General features: G+C 45.0%; 1 long non-coding RNA gene across 1 annotated transcript in view; it reads right to left on the bottom strand.

Annotated features, from left to right (window-relative positions):
- The window catches only part of LOC146782986 (uncharacterized), a 45,864-nt gene extending 24,672 nt beyond the window's left edge, over positions 1-21,192 (bottom strand). The window contains exons 1-2 of the long non-coding RNA XR_014972025.1: positions 21,101-21,192; positions 15,110-15,349 (exon numbers count right to left, since the gene is read on the bottom strand). This is a non-coding gene — a long non-coding RNA (uncharacterized LOC146782986). The remainder of the gene's footprint in view (positions 1-15,109; positions 15,350-21,100) is intronic.
- Between the last annotated feature and the right edge of the window lie 3,606 nt (positions 21,193-24,798).

Below are 24,798 nucleotides of genomic sequence, written 5' to 3'. Positions count from 1 at the left end.
ACCGTTGGAACTTCAGGAGCCGGTTTCCAGTGCCCCCTGCCTCTTCCCTTTAAGGCAGGCACCTGGGCCACTTTATTAGGCTCCAGGTCCTCTTGAATACCCTTACTGGCTACCGTGGACCGAGTGGTCACACACGCCCCCTCAGGCAGACCCAACATCTCCAAATGAGCCCTTCGCGCCACCTTAGCCCAAGGGGAGCTTAAATCATTGCCTAGCAGACAGTCAATAGGCATGGCTGGCCTCACAGCTACTTGAAAGGTACCTGAGACTCCCCCCTACTCAAGGGGAACCTGGGCCACCTTTCAGTGGCTCTCTGACTTGTCAGCAGTAACTACAGGGTAAAATGCATTGAGGATCACCTGCTCTCCAGACACCAGCTGATAACTGACAGCTGTCACACTGGCTCCGGTGTCTCTCGAAGCATCCACCCTTTGGCAAACTGATGATCACCCACTGACTGTATTTCTTAGTGTTATCAGGCAGCTGGGTCCTAGGGACCATCTAATTGTCTCCTAGAGAGACTAGGGACATATCTGCCGGACCCCACCCACCTTGGACACCTAACTCCTCCCCCAGGGCTACACTAGCCATCTGCCGGGGCGGTGCACCAGTGGGTGCTGCATTTGCTCTCATGGGACACTTAGGATCCCAGTAGCAGTGGCCCACCTGCCCACAATTATAACATTTCCTGGGCATCTTTTAAATAGGCGTATCTGTCAGGGCCCCTGACTTCTCAGGGGGAGGCTGGGAACCCTTCCCTTGGTTCCCTTGGGGATTACTTTGGGGCCCTTTCTGGAACTCCCTCTGTTTACCCTTGTCCCCCCACTCTTCTGCTGGGGACCCTGCCCACCTTTGGCGAAGTCTCCCACATGACCCTTGTGGACCCGGATGCTAACCCAGCGGTCCGCCTCCTCAGCAAGCTTCCTAGGGTTAGTCAGCTTACTATCAATCAGGTGCTGGTGTAGCTCTGGAAAACAATCACTGGACAAGTGCTCCCATGCAATCAAATCATGGAGCGCTTCAAAATCATTCACTTTGCTACCCTTCACCCAACCATCCAATGCTCTGCAAAAATAAAATCACATATTCCACCCAAGTACTTGACTCCAGCTTCCTACAATTTCTAAACCCTTGTCTATAAAGCTCTGGGGTCAACCCATACCTGGTCATTAAGGCTTACTTCATGTGGACATAGGAATTCTGGTCCTCAGAGGGCAAGTCTAACAAGGTGTCCCACCCATCACTGAGAAACCGCCCCCACAACCCCGCTCCCCAATCCTTCTCAGGGACCTGGTGGGAGGACATGGCCACTTCATAGGCCTTAACCCATTGCCCAATATCTTCATGCTTGTGGAACTCCTTAATTACATCTTTGGGGATACATTTTCTTGCTTCTACAGGCACGGATGGCGTGCTGCCATTAGAGGGAGTAATCCCCAAGCTCTTGGCATTCAACTCCAACTCCCTCAACATTCTTTCATGCTCTAAATGCATTCTCTTTTCTTCCAAGGCTAACTTCTTACTTTCTAATTCTATCTGACCACCCAGTTTGCGTTTGGCTAGCTCCATCTTATGCATTCTATCCCTCTCCCTGTCCTCCAGCTCTCCTGGGGACCGGCCCTTTGAAGAAACACTGCTGCCTGCCCTGGAAGGTACTTTCTCCCCGGTCAGGCCCAATGGCCCATCTAGCTGCCCATCTGTATTCTCTGCCTCCTCCCTAGACTCTTCAGGATGCTCAGTCGCATTTCTTGATTCCAACCAGGCCCTCAGCGCCTTTTTGACCGAGGGCGTTAAGCTGTGGCACAGTGTAGGTATCCACCCTCTCTTTTTCAAATTGTAGATCCATAGATGCATTGGATGCGGTTTTGCTCATGGTAACAAGGATTGGCAGTTCTTAGCATAAATAGAAGTCCCAAGGAAAAAATTCTATCAAAATGTATGTGGTTGTGTAATGATCTGCACTCACTAGTAGTGTACACCAATTACTGTATATGAATCACAAATGCAAGTCCAGAAACCTCACCGCTGTCCACCAATGTTAGAAATGTGGGTCTCTAGTTGGCAGAGGTAGGTACCTTTGACCAAGTAGGGGCCCTTGCTTCTAGTCAGGGTAAGGCGACTACACTCCTAAAATAACCCCAGCTCCCCCCCCTTGGTAGCTTGGCACGAGCAGGCAGGCTTATCTAAGAGGCAGTGTGTAAAGCATTTGTGAACACATACAGTAATACAGTGAAAACACTACAAATGGACACCACACCAGTTTAGAAAAATAAGTCATCTTTATCTAGACTTAACACAAGACCAAACAACAAAAAATCCACAATACAGTATTAAAAAATAAGACTTTCAGATGGTAGAAATAGCTTAGTTCAATGTAGATGGTAAATGCAACACTTTACTCTCAAAGTACCTTGGATGCGTAATGCAATATAAACAAAAGGGTCGCAAGGAAGATGATGCATCAGTTCCTTGCTTCGGAGGAGGTGATGCGTCGGTTCCTTACTGCAGCGCAGGGGAGGTGATGCGTCCGTTCCTGAGAGGAGGGGATGCGTCGGTTTCTTACTGCGTTCCAGTTACGATGCGACAAGATGGCGCCTCAATGCGTTGCAACGATCCGGTGCGATCCGATAAGATGGCATCTTTGATGCGATGCGACAACCTGGATGTGATGCGTGCACGCCCGATGGCCGTGCGGAGACATCGATGGTTTCTTGAGCCGCGACAGGCCCTGCGACGCGCTTCTCCGGTGATGCGACGGCAACAGCTGCGGTGGCGACACGCTTCTTCCTTGTTGCGTCGCACTTCCAGCTCCCAGCGACACGCAGTCTCTAGAGGTTCTTAAACAACAGTAGGCACCTCTCTGCAGGCAGAATTCCCAGCAAGGAAATTCAGGTGGAGCGGGGGGTGAAGTCCTGAGATTTCAGAACAGGAGGCAAGCTCAGCTTCAAGCCCTTGGAGATCTTCCTCAAGATGATTAAAGTACACACAAAGTTCCTTTTCTCCTGTCCTTGGCAATAAGTAACCACTGCAGGCCAACCCCGAACAGTCACCAGCGCAGGGGCAGTCTCCTCCTTCAGTTCCTTGGTTTCTCTCCTAGGCAAATGTTTGTCTTGATTCCCAGAAGTGATCTAAAGTTCTGGGGTCTGGGCCCCAATATTTATACTACAAAATCCTTTGTTCTCTGAAGGCAGAGAGTGTCTGTACCCAGCCAAAACCAGTTCTGTCCTCCCTGATGCAGCTTCCTGGCAGGAGGTGGAGACAGCATTGTTGAAATCAGACCTGGCCCAGGTAGCTGACAAGAAATCTCCTCCCCTTACTCTCTATTCTATGTAGGCTCAGGCATGTGAAAGGAAATCTCCTCCCCCTACTCTCTAATCAACCCAGGTCCTATTCAATCCAGCCCTGACTCATCAGACTGCTGGAGCCAAAGCCCTCTCCAGCCCTGTCACTCACAAACCAGACATGGAATACACAAACCTAGCAGAGGCATACTGGATGGTTATGCAAGAAAATACATACTTCCTAAAAGTATTTTCAAACACAGAATGTAAAAATCATCCACACTAAAAGATGTATTTTAACATTCTGAGTTCAGGCATACTAAACTTTATTTTCCTATCTTGTTCCTAGGGTCAGTTGGAGTTTATAATGTGTTATGAACTAACTTCCCATTCTGGCATATAGGAACAGATAGCCTTGCAATTGTGAAAAAACGAAATTGGCATGTCCTACCTTTCACATACAATGCACCCTGACCATAGGTGTACCTTGAGCCTACCTTAGGGGTGTCTAACATGTAGACTAAGGAAGGTTTAGGGACTGGCAAGTGCGTGCACTTGCCAAGTCGACTTGGCAGTCCCAGACTGCACACAGGCTCTGCAATGGCAAGCCTGAGCCATATTTTACAAGCTGCTTCTGTGGGTGGCACAATTAGTGCTGCAAGCCCACCAGCAGCATTTGATTTAAAGGCCCTGGGCACTCATGGTGCACTGCACTAGGGTCTGACAAGTAAATCTAATAAGCCAATCATGGAGTCACTAATCCAATTCAACAATTTACAACAGGGAGCACTTGCACTTTGGCACTGAACAGCAGTGGCAAAGTGCCCAAAGCATCTAGACCAGCAAAAACATAGCAAAAACATAGGAGGCAACAGTGAAAAAATTGAAGGGAGACCCACGCTAATGGTGCCAGGTCTAACACAGAGCATTTTCCTGAGCTGCTCCAAGAATATGGAACTCGCTACCTCTGTGCCTCACAAAAATCTCCTCAACACCATTATCCAAAAAGAAAGCCAAATCATTCCTGATAAGCAAATTCCTCTCTTATTCATCAAATTGCTCACCCTCTGGGGCCATACTATCACACCAGCTATCTCACCGACTTGCAATGCATTGAACTAGTCTACTACTTCAAACTTGTTTTCTATACTTCCCTTGATGACACCCTCGCCTCTGTGACTCTTACTCGAACTTGTTCCAACTGAACCGAACAAATCATCTCTATTATCGTCTCTGCTGTTTCCTGAACCTTGTTAAAGATGTTTTATACTTAAAAATGTTTTATACTTTCTCTGCTCTGCTTTGTATTGTAAAGCACTCTGATACCCTACTCAGGGTCTTGTTTGCGCTATAGTAAACTCTACAAATAAAATAAATAAACTATCTTCCGGCGTGGAATCTTCTTCATCGCTGTCCTTAGCAAATGCTACTTTACTACCTTTACTCTTTACTTTTCTTTGCATTTGCATACCCCTGCAAAATATCCTGTCAAACCACATTCCATACATTTAGCTGATTTAGCAGGACATTTGTCATACCTAGCAGAATGAGAACTATTACCACACCAGTTGGCACTCCTAATTTGCATTCTTGAAGACAGAAGACTTTTCTGTCATCTTTTTATCTTTGTCTTATTTTATGCTAGACTGTCCTGGGTTTTGCGCAAACGTATTCTTTCCATCGGATATTTTACCCACAGTGTCAACCCCATTTGTTTTATCCTGAGCTAACATGACTTTAATACATCTCTAAGACAACTAAACCAACAAGTAATAGCAAGTTTTTTGAGTGCTGATACATAATCCTCCACTGATTCGTGTTTTTCCTGTTTTCTTTGAAAGAAAGCATGTCGCATAACAGCAGCACATACTGTGGGTGAGAAGTGCTCATCCAAATCTATTAAAGCTCATTTGAAAATATCATTATCCCCAGAGCTGCTTTCACGCTTCTGCGGTTGGTTATACATTCTCAAACCTTCCGGTCCCAGACAATACATTAAAATTATTATCTTCCTTTCCGGTGCAAACGTTCCACTACAATCATCCAAATTGGCTATGAAATTGAAAGAATACTCCTTCCACTCATTCCTCTGTATAGCTGGCTCTCCTGGTGGCAAAGACAAGAATTCTTTAGAGGAACTTAAAGGCAGACCAGGACTTGCTGCTGGGGGTGGTTCAGACGTTGACATAGACATATCTCTATTATATCACTACAACTATGAAATGCGCATATAAATTGAAAGGAAACACCACCCAAAAAACAAGTTGCATCAAAGGAGGGGTCTGGGATAGTATAACAAATAATGCAGTTGAATTAGATAAAAATGAATGATAAAGGTGAGAGTATTAATAAAGGTATGCTGTCACTACTATTAAAACTGGAGAATAAACAGCAAATAAAAATATGACAAAACATTTGGGAAAATTGTTGAGTGTATCACCGTGGATCCAAATGCATTTTAGTTAATTCTTTCATTCACGATCCAAACTGGTGAGCGTGTCACAGCAGACACGCGTTCTCCGGTACAGTCAAAGCAGTGCAAACCTTCTGCTACAGGGCCCTCTGCAGACGTTTGAGAAACACTGTGCACCGGCAGCCAAAACTGGTGAGCGTGTCACTGCAGACACGCATTCGCTGATAAAGTAGGAGGGGCACACTGCCTGTCGCGTAGCACTCAGCCTGTACCGGCCGGGCTTGAACGGCTTCCGGGGGAACCTTCTTGGGTTGCCCGGCGACCAATGCCTTCAGCACAATGAGAAAACCAAGAACGAATTTCTAAAGGAATTAGGGCTTGCTTTGCAAGCAAAGCCCTTGTTTCAAAAGGCGGTAATTGTAGGTGCCGACATTTCCAAACATTCCAGACAGTCCAGCCCGCTCACAAAGCTCTTGAACGCACAGCGCCGCAACCAACTTGCAAAGGTATGACGTGCTCACGGAACCTCGAGCACACTTCAACTGCCAATGCCAACTGCCATTTGCCAATGCCAATGTAGATGTAGATTCCCTAAAAAATCACTGCATTTAGGGCAGTTGGTGGCAACACTTGATAAGATCACCGCAGTCCGGGTAATAGTCACACGATCTTCCACCATTAAGACACAATCCAAAAGCTGAGAAAATAAAGGTAACCCAAGAGTCCTTTCATTCCACGAGTGCAGCCCAAATAAATACGTGGGTACGACGAGATTGCTCAGATCGTTGCCAAATTCTGTAGTAATCTTCCAGGACACCAGTTAAGTTGAGAAGTACTTTATTTGAGCAATCTCATACAGCTTCATGAACCTGTCCCAGCTCAGGGGAAGTACAGCATACCCGCCTAAAAAACATTTTAATCAACCTCTTAACTGCATGGAATGGAAACACCCTTCTAATTCTACACCCACATTCTACTCATATCTTACTTTGAGAAACTCCATTACCACAGTCGCCATCTGCTTCTAACAGTAAAGATTGGGAGCAGGGTTCAAAGGCGGCATGGCCTTTGAAGTTCCTGCTTCTGACGAGACAGATCCTGCAGGGGGGGCTAGTGTGGCCACCTTCATCCAGATCAGGCATTGTTTTCGGGATCCGGAGAGCTCTGGATCTCTACCCAGGGGTCCAGAAACATGTCTAGTGATGGCAGGCTGATTGAATCTAGACAGGAACCACACCAGTGGTTGATAAGATTTCAGGGGACCCTCTAAAAGGGTCTCCTGTGTGAATGTATTAATAAATCCAGCACTGGCATCAGCAAGGATATAAGACAAAATGTTTGGTACCAAAAATCTTAGAAATCATCACAAAGCTAGGAAACTCAAGTGTACGAGTATCCAGCCCATGCACTCTCTATGGCTTTGATGTTCACTTACAACATCCAGAATGGACTGGATATTACAAGGACCCATCTGCTCATGCTGATGGGCCATCACGCAGGGTATAGTGCACCCACCCTTAGGGCTAAAGGCCTGATGTTGGGGTGGCTTACCTATATGTTATGCAGTGCGTGGTTGGCATGGCAAACGGAGCTGTGTGTCATGTTGACTCTTCAGTTTGTCCTGCCCCTGGACATGTGGCTTGCGACAGCAGCACCATCAGTTCCGGGTGAGGGGTACCTAGAGTCTTTCTGTCCTCCTGTTCTGAGGGTACCATTTACTGGGGCTTACAGAGGCAACAAACATTGTGCCAATTGGGGTACAGTTTTGGGGAAAGGAGATCTGGCACTCGGAAACAGGGACTCAGTGCACTTATAGTTCAAAATTCCATCAGACATCAGGCTGAAAGTGGGGGGCTCACCATGTCAAAAGAGCCACTTTCCTGCACCTTGTGAAACTCTTACTTGGATACAGTCTGCAACCTTGCCCTGCTGGATGATTTAGACTTCCATTTAAGAGATTATGCCCAAGGTAAAATATTTGATCGGGATGAACCTGCTTGGAGTATCCGATCTGTGCTCTATCTTAGTCAAACTGAAATCACGCCTATGTCCTGGTCTGCCATGACACAGACTATCACTTGTGCTTAGCACTTTTTGGCACCATTTTCATGTAAAACGTAATTATGCTTTCCTGTTTTCAGGTTTTTTTGGGGTAAATTCTTGTGGGGGGTGGGGGGGTTCAGTGTTTTCCAGTGATTTCAATACCTTAAAAAAAAAGTGGTTATCAGTGGTTACACATTTTCACACCATTGAAAACAGCAGAAACAGTGTTTTTCACGTGTTTATGGAAGGTTGTGCTTTTAATATACCTTTCTTTCTGCAGTGATAGTGCATGGTATATAGTCATTGAACGTAAAGTATATATGAGGTCCAAATACATTTTTACAATTCAAACTTATTGGAGTAAACCATACAATACTTCTTCAGTGAGTCTTTGGTCATGCGCGATCGCTCTTTCCTTCCTATGTAAACTTTTATCTGTAAAAAGACCCTCTCAACATTGGGACTTAAGACGGGCAATGCTAAAACAGCCAGGACACAATTTGCTAACTCTGGCTACTGACATAGCTTTCCATGGCAATGGTGCACCTGAGGATTGCGATTCTCTGGGACAGCTTTTGCAACATATGCGTGGACTGAGTGCATATGTCCTCAGAGTTATTGAAGCGGTCTAAAATGAAGTAGTACTTTTCAAAGTCCAGAGAAAATTCCCCTTTACTGAAGGGAACTAGAACATGTGCAGAAAACCACACTGAAGCTTTATTGACTTCAAATGCCATGGTTGGTGAAGAGACATTTCTATGCATCATGCAAGCCATTTCCCATGCACTGTAAAATAAAATTTCCTGAATTGCTCATCAACATTTCTTCGCTTACCAAGTGGCAATACTCTAACATGGAACATGTTGCAGTGCCAAGGTCATTAAAAGTATTGCCCATCCAACTCTCAAGGAGATGTTTCACATCTTCACTAATGCTGAACACTTGGTTTTTCCAGACTCTAGTTGTTTTGATTATATCCACTACATCAGTCATGCTTTCATGTAAAAATCTAAGAATGCAGCAGAGTGTACTCTTTTTATAACATCACTATCAATATGCGACCAAAGACCCTCACATTTCTTGCCTTTGGCATCATCACACAGCAAGAATTTGTAAACGGTCGCCACATGGATAATATAGCATTCACTGCCTCTAGGATTGAGAACCATCAGCTAAGTGACACAGTTGGGATGACTCTTTCTTTGATGCCACACAAAGCACAAAATTAGAAATATTTGCATTTTAGGACCCGCCTGTAGGAGGCTGGCTAAGTATATCGTGCACACTTATTTAAGTGAAGCATCTTCCACTAATCCGGATAACCCTTATGGTGATTTAAGAGGAGCCTTCATTTTTTTCGCTGTTACCCACACGACTGTGTTTGCGGAGGAGTCTTCTGTGCTTGGAGGGGTCAACTTACCAGGGTGGTACCTCTTAGTGTCCAGGTGATATTCATCCACCCAGGACCGGTAATATCGTAGACTTCTATGCTCATTATTGCTACAGTGACCATCAATACTATACTTGTGTCGTTTCTTATATTGGAAGGATTGGGACATTAGTGTTGGGCCATTTTGGGTTCCAGTACAGCTCTGCGGGTGTGGGATTTTACTAAGTGGCTGAATGCCAGCGCTGGTATTGGTATTTATATCTATGTTTTGATCACGCGTATCTCGGTATCCTTATTTGGATCCTGGTTCTACTCTCATTTGATGCACTGCAGTGACGGATTGTCCACATATTACAGTTCGCCAATATTCTCAATTTTTGCCTTGAAAAAGTCTGTGTATCAGACGAAACACGTGTTGGCTAATCATGTGCTGGGAATTTTAATTTTTGGACTTCAATAAAGGAGACAAGAAAACTCTTTTGATGATCTGATTGGATTATTTTGAACTGATTTGTGTTTCTTCATCGTCCTCGTTGTGCAGAGATTCAAAACTACATTATGGGATTACTTTGACCTATGACCAACACTGTTGTTGGTTATTTAAACATTTTAGGTTGAATGGTTGTGCTGCAATAGCTTCGTTTTTTGTGTCTTGTGATTTAAGAGGTCTTAGACAACCATAGAAAGCTCTCTAAGTGGTAGCTATAGAGAATTTCCTTCAGGCTTAGTCCAGAAGGAGTGTTAAGCAGCTTGTATTACCAAATCTTATCATGTAGTGTAGGTTAAACCAAAAAGAACCACACAGTGTAGTTATAAAAATATGTCTATATATTACACAACACTCTCTAATACATTACTATATCAATTAGTATATCTCCTACCTGGAGATATCAACACAAATGCACACAATGCTTCAATTGCAAACAGGTAAGAAAGCACAATACACAGTGGTCTCCAGGGGGAGCCCAAGCCATACACTATGAAAGTGAAATGATAAATGCGACCAAAGTCAAGACTTGGACCAGGAGACTCAGAATAGCTGGGAACACAAGGAGACACCCAAGGTAAGTACCCAGGAACCCAACGGAGGCTGTGTGCAAAGTGGAAACACAGCTGTGTACTCAATAGAAGTCAACAGGAAAGTAGCGGTTGCAGTTTTGAATAAGAAGGGCCTTCCCAGTGGACCCTGAAGAAAGTATGTGAAAGAGAGCAGATTGGAGAGTCACCCCACCCGTGGATACCCCAGGAACCAGGATACCTACACCAGAGAACCTGGAGGCAAAGGTGCGAAGTGACGCCGAAAAGCGCCGTAGATCACAATGGAGGACTTCAGTAAAGATGCCGCTGGCAAAAGACTGTGCAAGAGTGCAGTGGAATCCAAGGGTGGATTCTTGAAGAGAAGAACGTGCAAGCATAGGGGACAGAGTCTATGCCACTAGGAGGTGACCAGGAGGCACGGAAGAGCAAAGCCCACCGATGATGGAAGATGCAGGAGTGATGATGGTAACCTTGTCGCTGCAGCTGTGAGGACTAGGCGATGCTGAGAAACACCAGGAGCTGTTCACGAGCTGTCCCATGTCGGAACTTGCGAACCAGGGGGGCGGTGTCCTGCAGGAGCAACAACAAGCCTTGGCAGCAGCAACAGAAGTAGAAAATTATGAAGGAGCAATGTTGGGACCAGCAAGGTCCAAGGGATGCATCAAGTGCAGGAGAGTCAGAGCAGGCCCGAAGTAAGCTGAGAGCCCACTGAAGCAAGAGAAGACCCTCGAGAGGACCCACAAGCCAAAGGCACAGGAGGGGGAAGAGGACCTTGAGCAGCTCACCAACGAAGAAGGCCCACGGTGCAGAGTATGTGGTGAAGATGCTGTTCTTAGCAGGAAAAAATGCTGGAGATTGGAACTTCTTGTCGCCTGAAGAACTCTGGAGTGCAGATCCAACAAGCCTAGGCAATGGCAAGTTGTCGCAGCGCACAGGGGTTTGGTCCCAGTGCTTCAGAAGATGGATGCTGGCCTCAAAATTGCAGAGAGGACAGATCAGGCCTCAAGGAAGTTGCAGAACCACCACCTGTGTTGCTGAGCCTTTTGAAGTCCGTGGGACGTCAGGAGCAGCAGACTAGTCAGCTTTGTTGCGGTGTCTGCACATGCAGGGGAGTGACTCCTTCACTCCAAGGGAGAATACTTTAGGTGTCCTTGATGCCCACTGGTCTGTTGAAGATCCTGGTAGAAGCACAGACACAGACGACTAAGAAGACTTACAGGACAGCGAGACGAGAAGCACCAGGAGTCTTCCATGATGCAGTCTCGGTTCCAGGTAAAGTCCAGTGAGGTCCAAGTGTCCAGACGGTCGAAGAGTGATTGGTTTCAGGCTTGAGTCTTGTCCCATGATGAATCTGAGGATCCACCCACAGGTAAGCCCTTTAATACCCTAGGAGGTGGGTTAGAAGGACTTGGGGTCCCTCCCAGAGAAGGGGCTAGACAGAAGGGAGGATACTCCCATGTACTTTGTCCACTTTCATGCCAGATCAGGTGCCAAGGGCTCCCAGAACTGGTTCCAACTGGAGTATGCCTGGAGGGCACCAAATGTACCCTTCAAAGTAGTCCTGTCTGGGAAATGGTCATATCTCCCTGTGACAGGAAACTATTGTTCTACCTTCCCCTGCTCGAGCTCAGCTCAGCACCAGGAGGGCAGAACCGTGTCTGGGGTCGGCAACAGCACTAGCTTGCTGGCAGACCCTGGAAGGCTGTTACTGAGGGTACTGTGGGCTTCCCAGAGAAGCTTCCCAGTGATTGGAATCATACCCCAACACTGTTACCAGTGTTGGGGTATGATTCCAACATGTTTAATACCAAACATGCCCAGGTTCAGCACAGCCACTATATAGTTAGCCATTGCATAATGACGCATGGCGACAATATGTATCAAAATGGCTGACCACACTTACAAAGCCTGGAGAATTGACTACGGGGTTTGTAAGGGCGTCCTGCACATGCAGGGCACCCTCACACATGTAACCTTCAGGATTGAAAGGCCTGCCTTAGGGGTGACTCATAGGTTTTAAGTGTAGTGACCTAAGATATAAAGAAACTATATATCTCTCATAAGCGGTGCTAGTCCATCTAACACAGGCTGCAATGGCATGAATTTAGTCACAGTTTGAGTGGTCTCTCATGAGTGGCATAATACATGCTGCAGCCCATGGGAGACCCCTGGTGTACCTATGCCATGGGTACCTTAGTACCATATACTAGGGACTTACAGGGGTACACCAGTAGCCAATTCTGGAGGTACAGAAGTACTTACAAAATCAAATTTAGGGAGAGAGCACAGTGACTGGGGTCCTGATTAGCAAAGACTAGTAAAGAAAAGCATACACCAGCAAAAAATGGGGGTAACCATGAAAGCAGATCCTACTTTCCTACACCTCCAATAATGAAACAGTGCACCAGAATGGACTACAAAGTCAATAGCATTCTTCATTAACTCTGAAGATTGTTAAGATGCTTTCAGCATACCACCTAGCAAGTGGCAAGGATGTCTTACAGGGAAGCACTTCAGCTCAGGTATCGATTTTGACTGGTCAGCACACAACCTTTTCATACATGTAGTTGAGTCACCGCAAATACAAACAATATCGCTCCAATCTTTGTTGAACTAGGTATGAACTTTCTGCAGCAGCATTTCAAGTAACACTGCATTCTATGTTTTCCAAACTTCAGTGTCAGGTTTTCACCACTATCCCAGCTGCTTGGTGGCAGCACTTTTTTCACATATACCTGTCACTACATCTTGCATTGAATGTTTAACGCCAGGGATGTTTGGCAATTCACCTACTATCAACACTAACTCGATAGAAAAGGGGGCTGGTGTATCAAAGGGTTTCACCCATTCTCTGTCTGTGGGTCACAGTAATGATACATACTGGGAAAGATTCTTATGAAACCAGCCATTTTACCTATCAGTGAAAGAATCAAACATAGTCAAAATATCAAATATGATTTTGATATTTCCGGATTCTCTACAGTTTATAAAATAATTAAATAAGACCTAAAACATGCTTCTAAACCCTGCATCTTTAACCCAAAGACCACAAAACTGAAAAAAGCAAAAGGAATAAGGAACAATATTTTAGTGACATCCCAAACAACAAAACTCAAGCAGAATAATGGCCAGTCTTTCTTGCTGCTACCTTTTACAGCAAAGTTACATTGTATTGGCCTCTTCAGGAAGAAATGAAAATGACTCTTTCACTCTCCTTTTCCTTTCTATGAGTGGCATGTAGGTTGTGGTTGCACAGGTGCTTATCAGTGTTTATATGTATGTTTACACTGTTGAGGGTTATTTCCCCTTGGGTGGGGTTTTATCAGTTATTATATGTTTAAACCTAAAACAGGATAGGCTAAACGTACTTTGAAAACTTAGTTCTCAGGTTCCCCTTATTCGATGTTTCTCTTTTTGGTGGAATTTTGTTTATAAGAATTTACTATATTTTTCTAATTCTGTGTTTGATTTTTATTGATTGGTTGTTTAACTTTATTACTACTTTGGTAGTGCATAAATACTTTACAGATTGCCCTTAGCTAACCATGTCTGCTCTGTGCCATGGCTATAAAAGGGTTGAACTCTGGTTTATTTATAATTTTAATTTTTGTGCTTCATTCTGACAGGATAGTAATATTATTCCTTAAGATTGGCAATCGTCCACCGCAAATAATAATTCACTTTCCTGCATCACCACACAAAGGGACATCACCAAGAGTCATATAAATAGTTTTATACCCACTGCATCTTATGAAATGTCAATTATATTCTGTCTGCCTTGGTACAAGTTTTTAAAATTATGCAACATTTGCAATAAGAGTGTTGTCATTTACTTCACAGTTGTAATGAATTAACCAGTTAAACAATCTATAAATCTGGGTGTTACCGTTTTTAAAAGTTATAAAGATATTGAAAAATGATGGCTTTTTATTTATAAAACATATAGGTATTTTTATCATTTTATGAACAAATTTCCTGTCTGTCAAAATGGAAAATATGCATTATTTATCATTATGTAATACAAATGATATTGAGAAAAGGGTCCTTCGCGTGATGGATGCTGTTACGCCATGGCCAACATTAACCTTTACACATATTGGATCTTAGATTTCTACAACTACATGGATAAATCCTGTTTGTAAAACATTTTTTATATAGGGCATGGCGATCTTTTTGTAAACGGTGTGTTCATATATTTGCCCTGGACTTAGAGGGCTAATTACATTTTTCTTGTTCAAGCTATAGCCAAGAAATCCTAAACCTGTTACACTTATTAAACTCAAGTACCCCCATTGGAAGACATCATGTCTAATATACATAGGTGCAGCTGCAACACTTTTTACGTGAAACAAAGGAGTTTGAGTCTCATCAACCACTTGCAGAAAGAAACAGCTTTGTGTGTGTACACTGTCATAATACATCTGTGACAGAATTGATTTTGTAAACTTACAATTGTAGGATTTTGACAGTGATGGTTTTAAACTTTGAAGCTTAGGTTTTTTTAAACAACTGTGACAGGTATCCTGTCTCCCTTATTGCAATTTAGAGTCAAATATCTCTTTTCACATTTTATGGTTAATGGAATACTTGTCACATAGCTTTTCTTTAAAAATAACCAGCAGAAGAATATATTCTAACTCTAGTTGTTTACAAAAAAAGCAATTTGCAAAAATTGAAATTCCTAAAAAAAATTGCTGGTGGGTAATAACTTCACAAATGTGTTGCATGTGCGTTCAGTCTTTTTTGCATCTGCATTATATGCGATGGCACTTCTAATAAGGCGTTGGGATATTCCTTATGCTTGTGATGGAGTTAACCTTCTGCAAACCTCTACATCATGGCTGAAATTATTTCCTGATATTTTATCTGTTAAAAATAAAACCTGAATTATTAAAAACATTTATATGAAATAACATATGTATTGCTACATTTTAATACACTTACCCTCTTTTTGCTGATCCATGACTTTTGTTTCCCTATGCTGGTCAGGGTAGGCCACGGCCACAATGCACCAGTCATAGGGGTCAGAGAGCGCCACAAACAGTTTTTTGTGAGGAGGACATTCAAGTTTATTTAGGGTGATAAGGCATGTCCACCGCCGAAGGTCCTCCTATCTTTCTTAAAGTGCATGCAGTGGCAAATGGCAATGGGCTGCTAGATTTTTATCATCGGATGGCGGCTGACCTACACACAGTGAGAGTACAAAGAAAAAAAAAGATAACGTATGAGATTGAAACCACACAAGAAATAGATCATCTCTATATGTTCAATTATTTCTCTCTTCCTTTTGTGGTGTTAATGACTCACTACAGTAACAGAAATACCATACACTTTATTCTAAGCAGATCATGCAGATCACAATGTTGTCTTTTAAATGTTGCCTTGATTACCTGTTACCTTTTCAGTCAAACAAATGTGGAATAATTTAAATTAGAACATTGGAATGCTGGCAGCTCCATTGAAAACAATGGAGCGCTCCGGGCTTATAATGGCTGGTATAAGCCCGGAGCGCCAACATTCCAATGCTTCTTTGTTCACAGCTCTGGCTGTGAACAAAAACTTCAGGGAGCCTGAGGGGATTTGAATCCCCTCGCGCTCCCTGAAGGCTTTGTTTAATTTGTGAGAACATTCTGCCCTCTAGTGGCAGAATGTTCTAATAGCCTTATAGCCCTTCGTAGCAGGGCTATACCGCTATTAAAGTCCCGCTGCTTTTGTTAAAGTCCCTCGCCTTCGGCTCGGGCCTTTAACGGTGCAGCGGGCCTTTAATAGCCGGTATAGCACGCTACGGCGGGCTATAAGGCTATAATAATGACAACCATATTGTGTTGTTTAAAAAGAAATGTGTGTGCCTGATTTAGGATTTATTGGATGGGTAGTCCATCACAGACCTGACGGATATATTGTTAACTTTATTACAAGTACCTTATATCCTATGGGATTGTAATAAAGCAGATGGGATGAGTGTACAATCTATGATGGAGTCGTGTCCCCCAAACTCTAAATCAGGATTCATGTTGCCAATATATCAATGTGGTCTGAAGTTATTTTTTGATATATTCAGATATGTTTTTTTTAATCAATGATGCTCCATGGGAATGTGATGCTTGGGTACAACACCATACCAATAATGTATTGTTCAGTACTTGAAATTATTTTGAGAATTGTGGGCTTAATGTCACATTGTGATGAAGTAGTCATTCTGCCTAAAAAGTCCTCTAGAGAACTGTCTTCTATTTACAAATGTCTATTTGCAAAAACTCAAGAAGCACACAGTCAACAAGTTAAAACATTTAAGGCCCTTGTGAAAGTAAACTTGACTGTACATTTTTTAAAGGCAGTTTCAATATTATGTTTTAAATTAAGCACAATAAGCAAGGACTTCCTTGCCTCTCATACTGCCTTGTCCTAAAACGTATAAGCCATGGTAAAACCATAACCCCTTAAACATGAAGTGCTTAGTGACACCAAGTATGCTATTATTTGGTTCACTGGAATATTAGTTGGCATGGTTTATCACATTGCTTGCCCATGCCAAAAAGTATGCCTGCATGTCCTAAAAATGCAATGTATTTGGATTTGCTAATATAAGAAATCTTGATGGAAAGCGTAATTTTTAATATTTTTAAATGTAAGATTTTTTTAATTGAATGATAATGGGGAAAAATAATGTCACCTTAATAATGTTCTTCATTTAAAAATCAGTGATATCTAAACTAAATAATGTCATACACATAAATCTTTCTTGTTTTTGCTTTTTTACAGCATTTTTAATTCATGCATTAGATTTTACAAAGGGAAGCTTTGCGTTTTCCCTGGGTGATATGGTTCTTAACATTTTTAAGCGTAATTTGAGTTCTAGTAAGACAGATATTTTATATTAAAGACACACAAGGTCAGCATTACATGTGATTTTACTCATACCTCGGATTACAATGTATATTAAATCCAAAATTGTTTATGATAAGCATCGATTACGGTGGATGGCAGTACTTTTACAGTGGTTATTAGTTTGTGAAGTCAACATATTTATGTAATTGAATAAATGGTCCATACATGAATGTTTTCTGGACCATATAGCTGTCTGTAGTTGGTCAGGGCCCCCTGTACAAGTATTTACAGTTCCTCTGGAATGAAGTTGGGTGCCCTGTCACCCGATCCTTCAGCCATAGTGGGCTCCAGTAGCAGAAAATGAGCACAAACTGCTGAGGAGGTCTGCAAGTGAGGCAAGTGACAAAATGGCCCTAAAACTGTGTATCCCAATGCGATGGAATATTGTGTCAACATACATGTACGCGTCAGATGACAGATTGCATCAAACACAGACCATTGTAACCTACGCAGGACTGCGAATAATGGAAAAGGTATGTAGAGACTCCACTTAGGAGTCCTTTGTTCAGTGGCGGCTGGCATGTACCAAGGGTGGTGGCGGGTGACAAAAAAATACAAATAAAATAGACTTACCTTCCTCTGTGACTCAACGTGGCATCCTCCTCCTGCGGCCTTTGATGGCAGGCTTCAACGTAGGACCCAGCCAACTCCCCGAACAAACCCTGGCGCTGCTCTCACCAGCATGAAAGTAACACCAGGATTACAGGGAGCGGCCTCACTCAGCGCTCTCAAGAGTACTGGAGGCCTCTGCTTTCTCTAACCCAGCTGTCTAAGCCAGCCAGGTTAGAGACGTTTAAAATGCCTATGCCTGGCCGGCCATCACAAGACGGCTGGCCAAAGGGACATGCACATTTTAAACATAACCCAACAGCTCCCTGCTGCCACTCATCAGCACTGGCCCCGCCCCGTCCTTAGTGGGCTGACGCTCCTTCGCTCAAATGGAAGAGCCGACATCCACAGTGTTTGTTTCACCACCATAAGCCTACATCGTCTGTATGTGGTATAACTGACAATGTGGTGGACGGGCAGGATATTATTGACAGAAAGATCTATCATCCGTGATCTTGCTTACATCAATAACAGCTAGAACGTCTAATAGGAATTTGAGTTTGAAACAGTTGACTGGGAAATTGGCAACGCTTGCATGTCTGCTTCAAGTCAGGTCAGTACTGTATTTTATAACCCGGTTGGGAAGTTTTTTCTGGTGGCCAGAAGAACTAAGACTACGAGGGCGTCAACATTTTATACACATTTAGGTGATCACCAGAAACAAAACATGGTGAGGTGCCTGCGGGTGTAGGAGGGGTCTATGCGTGATTTCAGACCATCAAGTGGTATGTGAAGCCTTACAAAGAAGTTTCTACATCAAAGTTTGCTAGGTAGATAAAGAAGGTGATGGAGTAGGTATGGCAAGGTTTGGGGCACCATTTCAAGGGGACTTACAGTGAGTAAAGTTTTTCTGGCAGGGGAAACTTGGATGGCAATGAAGGCTGAGGTCAAATGCAAGTGTGACCGCAATTATTTATTTGAGGAGGGTGGCGCATGAGGTTAACATGGCCTTGAGGGACTTTAAACATGCATAATGAAAGCCTCCGATCTTGCCATAAAATGACAATTCTCTTAAGCATGACACAAGAATCAAGACTTTATTAAAGACACGGAGGCCTGTCCTGTGCACCAGTATGAAAGTGGAAAGAAAGAATTATTTCATGGTGAACTGAAGTGAGTTAGGTTTGGAAGATATGTGATGCATGGAAGTGGTTGTCTTAAAAAAGATAGAGGGTGAGCAAGAGTTTAATTATGATGCAGTAAGATATATATGAATGATTAATATTTTATCATGCTAGGAGAGGGATCATAGAAAAGATCAACAGAAAAGTATACATGAAGAAGCAGTGGCGGCTGGTAGGGAATTGGGGTGGCGGGGCAGAGGAGCTGAAAAATATAAAAAAAACAACACTTACCTCCCCCGTCGTCTCTCTGCTTCTCTTCTCTGACTCCAAGTCCGGAAGAAGCAGGAAGCACACCGGCTCCCCTAAGCCAATCACAACACTGCAATGCAGCGTTGTGATTGGTCTGAGCGCCGTGGTTCGGTCCTCAAACGGGGACAGAGAGACTGTGCATGTTTGCTTCCCAGGCTCTAATGCAGTCAAACCGTCCTGTGCACTTAAGAGCATGAACCGCTCCTCCTGCCTGTGACACCAGCCCCGCCCTAACCCAGCCCCGCAGCAACAAAAAATAAAATGATCATAACGTTGTTATAATCTTTTTATTTTTCCCTTTTCCACTGCTCTGAGAGCAGCGGGGCGATGCTCCTCTGTCTTCGCTGAGGCGCCGCACCTGTAAAGAAGAGGTTTCATTTCAGATGAAACAAGAGGTGACGATGGTCGAGGAGTCGTTCAAGCGGAACGGAGGTGGAAGGAAGGGAGGCTTGATAGAAGAGATACCCCGGAGTTATAAGATTATTTAGTTTCAAGTACTAATCTGTAAAGGCGGGGCTGGGGTGTGTCATTGAAGATTTATGCATAAAGCTAGCCTCCATGTCTTTAAATCAACCTAGCTTCTCAGGTCATGCTTAGCAGAATCCTCATTCTTTCTCACCAGGGGGCATATTATCAAGAAACGGCGTTAATATTATCGCCGCTTTAGCAGCAGAAAACTGACGCCAAAGCGGCGATAATGGGCTTGATAATATGCCCATGAGAATTCCCATAGAAGCCCATGTTCTGGTGTCAACAGGGGCTTCTATTGGAACTCTCTGTGGCATATTATCAAGCCCATTTTCTGGCGCTAAAGCGTCGATAATTTTAACGCCATGCTTGATAATATGCCCCCTAGTCTTCTAGTCTCCCCCACTGCCTCGCTAGACACCTTTAAGAAACAGCTTTAGGGCCTGATTTATATATTGGCGGTAAGCATGCTCCACCGCGACGGAGTATCCTTAATGCCTATATAATGGTCCACCCGCTGAATTTAAATGCGAGTGGACCATAATTTAGGAATGGAAGAAAATGCTTTATATTTGGCATGGCCGAACTTCTCCAACAACCCGACAGAGTAAGCGCTGTCGGAGGAATGGCTATATGTCTGTAAAATGACTATATGTCTAACCCCCCAACTTAGAATTGCGGATATATAGCTGTTTTTTTACTGCCGTCACCACCAGGAAAACCCTGGCCATAATGGGCAATAAAAAATGAAATGAAAAAATGGGGTGCCCCCTCACCCATGGGGTGAAGGGGCACCCCATGGGGGTTGACTCCCATGGTGACAGGGGTATTGTTTTTTTATTTTCAAAAACAACTCCGACTTTGGGGTTTCATTTTTAAAAATCGAAAGTTTCCCATACAGCTCTGTCATGCTTGATGGAACCGTAGGCAAAGTTCCAATGCATTCTCATAGACAGACCGCCGGGACGGCAGTTCCAGTGAAAGAGAGACATGTCCACCAAGCTGACGGCCATTTCTAATGTTGGCAGGTAGGTACTCCTTCAGGGTGACGGAGTAATTTACTCCATCGCCCCAACGGATTACAATCTGTCCGCCAAATTATAAATCAGCGCCTAAACTCCTCCTCCTCTTTCAAGGACTCCTCCCCCTCCCAACAGGTTTTCAATCAACCTATTGATCAGATTCTGCCCTCCGCCTGTTCCATAATCCCTCTGCTGCCTCTTGGCGCTGTCCCTCTCTGGGGTACCATTATCCGGACCCCCTCCCTCTGTTCACCAGCTCTTCTGGACCCCCAGCCCCCAGTGTATGAACCTCATGCCGTGCAAGGGTGCTCAGATATTTGGAGCTGTCCTGTCATTGGCCATTTCCACAATGTGTTGTGCTGCTGACGTTCACAACTGCGTGGCCGCCTTTCGGCTCAGTGTACTCGCCGTGCTGTCCATTGTGCCACCGCGGCATCTCTTACTTACCTTGCGATGTTATCATCTTCCTTGTAAAGCGCTGTAATCCCGGTGTCGATGCACACACTGCAGAAATAAAGTAACAGGCAGTAATATAACACATTAACACCAGCAGACAGGGCGGCGGCTACACTCACCGCAAAGGTCAAGAGCCAGGAAGGTGTTGAGTGGCGGCCCGCTCGCCTGGGCTCACACAGGGGGCGCTGCCTGCCAGTTGAAAGGCCTGGAGTGAAGAATCGCTGCTCTGCGTTGGACTAACTTTGGAGGTTCGCTTCAGACGCTTGCTGCCCTCTGGTGGTTGCCTGTAGGACTGCAGTCCTGCTGTGAACTGTGAACACCTGGAAGGAGGAGATATGCCTGGCACAGTTGTGGTGCATAATAGATTGGTTCAGCTCCATCGGAGGTGACGGGGAGTTTGCTCTAGGTCTTGGCTGTGACGTAGGAGAAGGATCTTCCACCTGCTTTGGTCCTGTAGAAATGAGGGAAAGTGGCTAGGACGAGGTCAGCAGAGCGGAGGTCACTCTTGGGGGCGTGGAAGGAGATTTGTTAGTTGAGGTATTGGGGTCCGGTGTTATGGAGGTGTTATGGAGGGCTTTGTAAGCGTGTGTCAGCAGTTTGAAGGTTATTCTTTCGACGGGGTGCCAGTAGAGGTCACAGAGGTGCTGGGTGATGTGGTCATGTTGTGGGATGTCAAGGATAAGTCTGGCTGCGGCGTTCTGGACGGTCTGGAGATTGCGGATGAGTTTTTTATTGATTAGAGCAGAGAGCGTTTCTGTAGTCCATTCTGCGGGTGATCAGTGTGTGGGTGATGGTCTTCCTGGCATGAGCTTGGTGTCATCGTCGAATGAGACCGTGCTGAGTCCGTGTTTAGTGTTTAGTGACGATGGTTGTGAGGGGGGACATGTAGACATTGAAGAGGGTGGGGCTGAGGGAGGATCCGCACCTGATCTCTGCTAGTTCAGAAAGGAAGGGCAGGAGTCTTATTCTTTGTGTCCTGCCTGAGAGAAAAGATCGAGTCCAGTCTAAGGCTGTTCCCTGAATGCCGGCGTCATGGAGTCTGGCGGCTAGTGTGTGTGGGAGTGAGTGTCGAAGGCTGCTGAAAGGTCCAGGAGGATGAGAGCTGCAGTGTGGCCATGGTTGAGGAGGGTGCAGATTTTGTCTTTGGCAGTTATGAGGGCAGTCTCGGTGCTGTGGTTGCTGCGGAATCCAGATTGAGAGCTGTCTATGATGTTGTTGGTTTCTATGAAGTGTGATAGCTGGGTGTTGTCGACTTGCTCAATGACTTTGGTGACGAAAGGGAGTAGTGAGATAGGCCTGAAGTTCTTGAGATCCATCGGGCTGCAAAGGGCTTCTTGAGGAGGGGGTTGGCTTCGGCACATTGAAAGTCATCAGGAAATGTGGCGGTCTCGAGGGAGCAGTTGATAGTTCGGCATAGTTTGGGTGAAATAGTGGTGGCGGCCCTGTAGAAGATGTGTGGCATGCAGGGGTCAGTAGGTGCTCCAGAGTGGATGCTTTTCATTGTCTTTGCAGTGTCTTCTGTGGTGACCGGGGTCCAGTTGAGGAGGGTCTGTTGGATGTCGTCACTGGGGGGAGGGGGGTGTTGGGGCGGTGCCATGGTTTTGGTCGTTGAAGTTGTCATAGAGCGTCTTGATCTTGCGGTGGAAGAAGGAGCTGTTTATTGTTTCACTGTTGGGTATGGTGAATTCTTGTATGATGGCAAAGAGTTCCTTGGAGTTGTGGAAGTTGGAGAGGATTCTTTCTTCGATGAAGTTTTTCTTTGTTCATTTGATGAGATGGTGGAGTGCCATGGTGGCGGCCTTAAAGGCGGAGCGTGCTTCCGGGGTTTTGCTGTTTCTCCATGTTTTCTCCAGTCGTCGGCAAGAGCGCTTGGATTCTTGGAGGTCCCTGGTGACCCAGGTGGCTGTTGTGTTGTGTCTTCTGGTGGTGTTCTGGAGAGGGGAAAGAGTGTTGGCGCAATTGGCGATCCAATGGTGGAGGTTACTTGCAGCTGTGTTGGCGTCTTTCGTAGTGGGGAGGATTGCAGCTGAGGATAGAGGTGAGGTGTACTTGGGAGCCTTTGTTCCAGTTTCTGCATGGGAGGCGGGGCGTGCGCTTGTGTGCAGTGGGTTCCGAGTAAGAGAAATGGATGCAATTGTGGTCTGTCCAGAGCGGTTCCGTGGTGCGGCTGAAGCAAATGTTGTTTCCTCTGACGAAGATGGGGTCGAATGTGTGTTCTGCCGTGTGGGGGTGGAGACAAGTTGCTTCAGTCATATGTTGGTGAAGTTCTCAAGGAGGGCGGTGGTGTTCGGATCACTGAGGTTGTCTAGGTTGTCTCTGCAGTAAATAAAGGTAGATATAGTAGTGACACTGTGATATCACTGCAGTAGTTCTCAGTATATCACTGAAGAAAATGCATACTCACTGTGATGTCACTGCAATGATAACTGCTCTCACTGCCATGTCATTCCAATAAGCTAACTCCCACTTCAATGTCACTGCAGTAATAACTACACCGCAATAGACACAGCTCCCACTGCGATGTCACTGCAGCAATAACTTCACCGCAATAGACACAGCTCCCACTGCGATGGCACTGTAGTTATAACTTCACCGCAGTAGACACAGCTACTGCTGCGATGTCACTGCAGTAATAACTTCACCGCAGTAGACACATCTCCCACTAGATACAGCTCCCACTGCAATGTCACTGCATTAATACTTCACCGCAATAAACACAGCTCCCATTGCGATGTCACTGCAGTAATAGTTTCACCGCAGTAGACACAGCTCTCACTGCGATGTCACTGCAGTGATAGCTTCACTGCAGTAGACACAGCTCCCACAGCCATGTCACTGTAGTAATAGCTCCACCGCAGTAGATACAGCTCCCACTACAATGTGACTGCAGTAGTAGCTCCACCCCAGTAGACATAGCTCCCGCTGCAATGTCACTGCAGTAATAGCTCCAACTCAGTAGACGTAGCTCCCATTGCGATGTCACTTCAGTAATAACTTCACCGCAGTAGACACAGCTCCTACTATGAAGTCACTGCAATGATAATTACTCTCACTGTCATGTCATTTCAATAAGTTAACTCTTACTGCAATGTCACTGCAGTAATATCTTCACCGCAGTAGACACAGCTACCGCTGCGATGTTACTGCAGTAATAACGTCTCCACAGTAGACACAGCTCCCACTAGATACAGCTCCCACTGCAATGTTACTGCAGTAATAACTCCACGGCAGGAGGCACAGCTCCCACTGCGATGTCACTGCAGTAATAGCTCCACCGCAGTAGACACAGCTCCCACTGTGATGTCACTGCAGTAATAACTTCACCGCAGTAGATACAGCTCCCACTGCCATGTCATTTCAATAAGTTAACTGCTACTGCAATATCACTGCAGTAATAACTTCGCCGCAGTAGACACAGCTGCTGCTGCGATGTCACTCCAGTAATAACTTCACCGCAGTAGACACAGCTCCCCCTTGATACAGCTCCCACTGCGATATCACTGCAGTAATAGTTTCACCGCAATAGACACAGCTCTCACTGCGATGTCACTGCAGTAATAGTTTCACCGCAGTAGACACAGCTCCCACTATGATGTCACTGCAGTAATAGCTCCACCGCAGTAGACACAGCTCCCATTGCAATCTCACTGTAGTAATAGCTTCACCACAGTAGACACAGCTCCCGCTGTGATGTTACTGCAGTAATAGCTCCACCCCAATAGCCATAGCTCCCACTGGGATGTCACTGCGGCAATAGCTCCCCCACAGTAGACACAGCTCCCATTGCGATGTAACTGCAGTAATAACTCCACCGCAG

This window comes from Triturus cristatus, chromosome 12 (assembly GCF_964204655.1).
Source record: "Triturus cristatus chromosome 12, aTriCri1.1, whole genome shotgun sequence".
NCBI classification, from domain to species: domain Eukaryota; kingdom Metazoa; phylum Chordata; class Amphibia; order Caudata; family Salamandridae; genus Triturus; species Triturus cristatus.
This window is presented reverse-complemented; position numbering and strand designations above follow the sequence as displayed.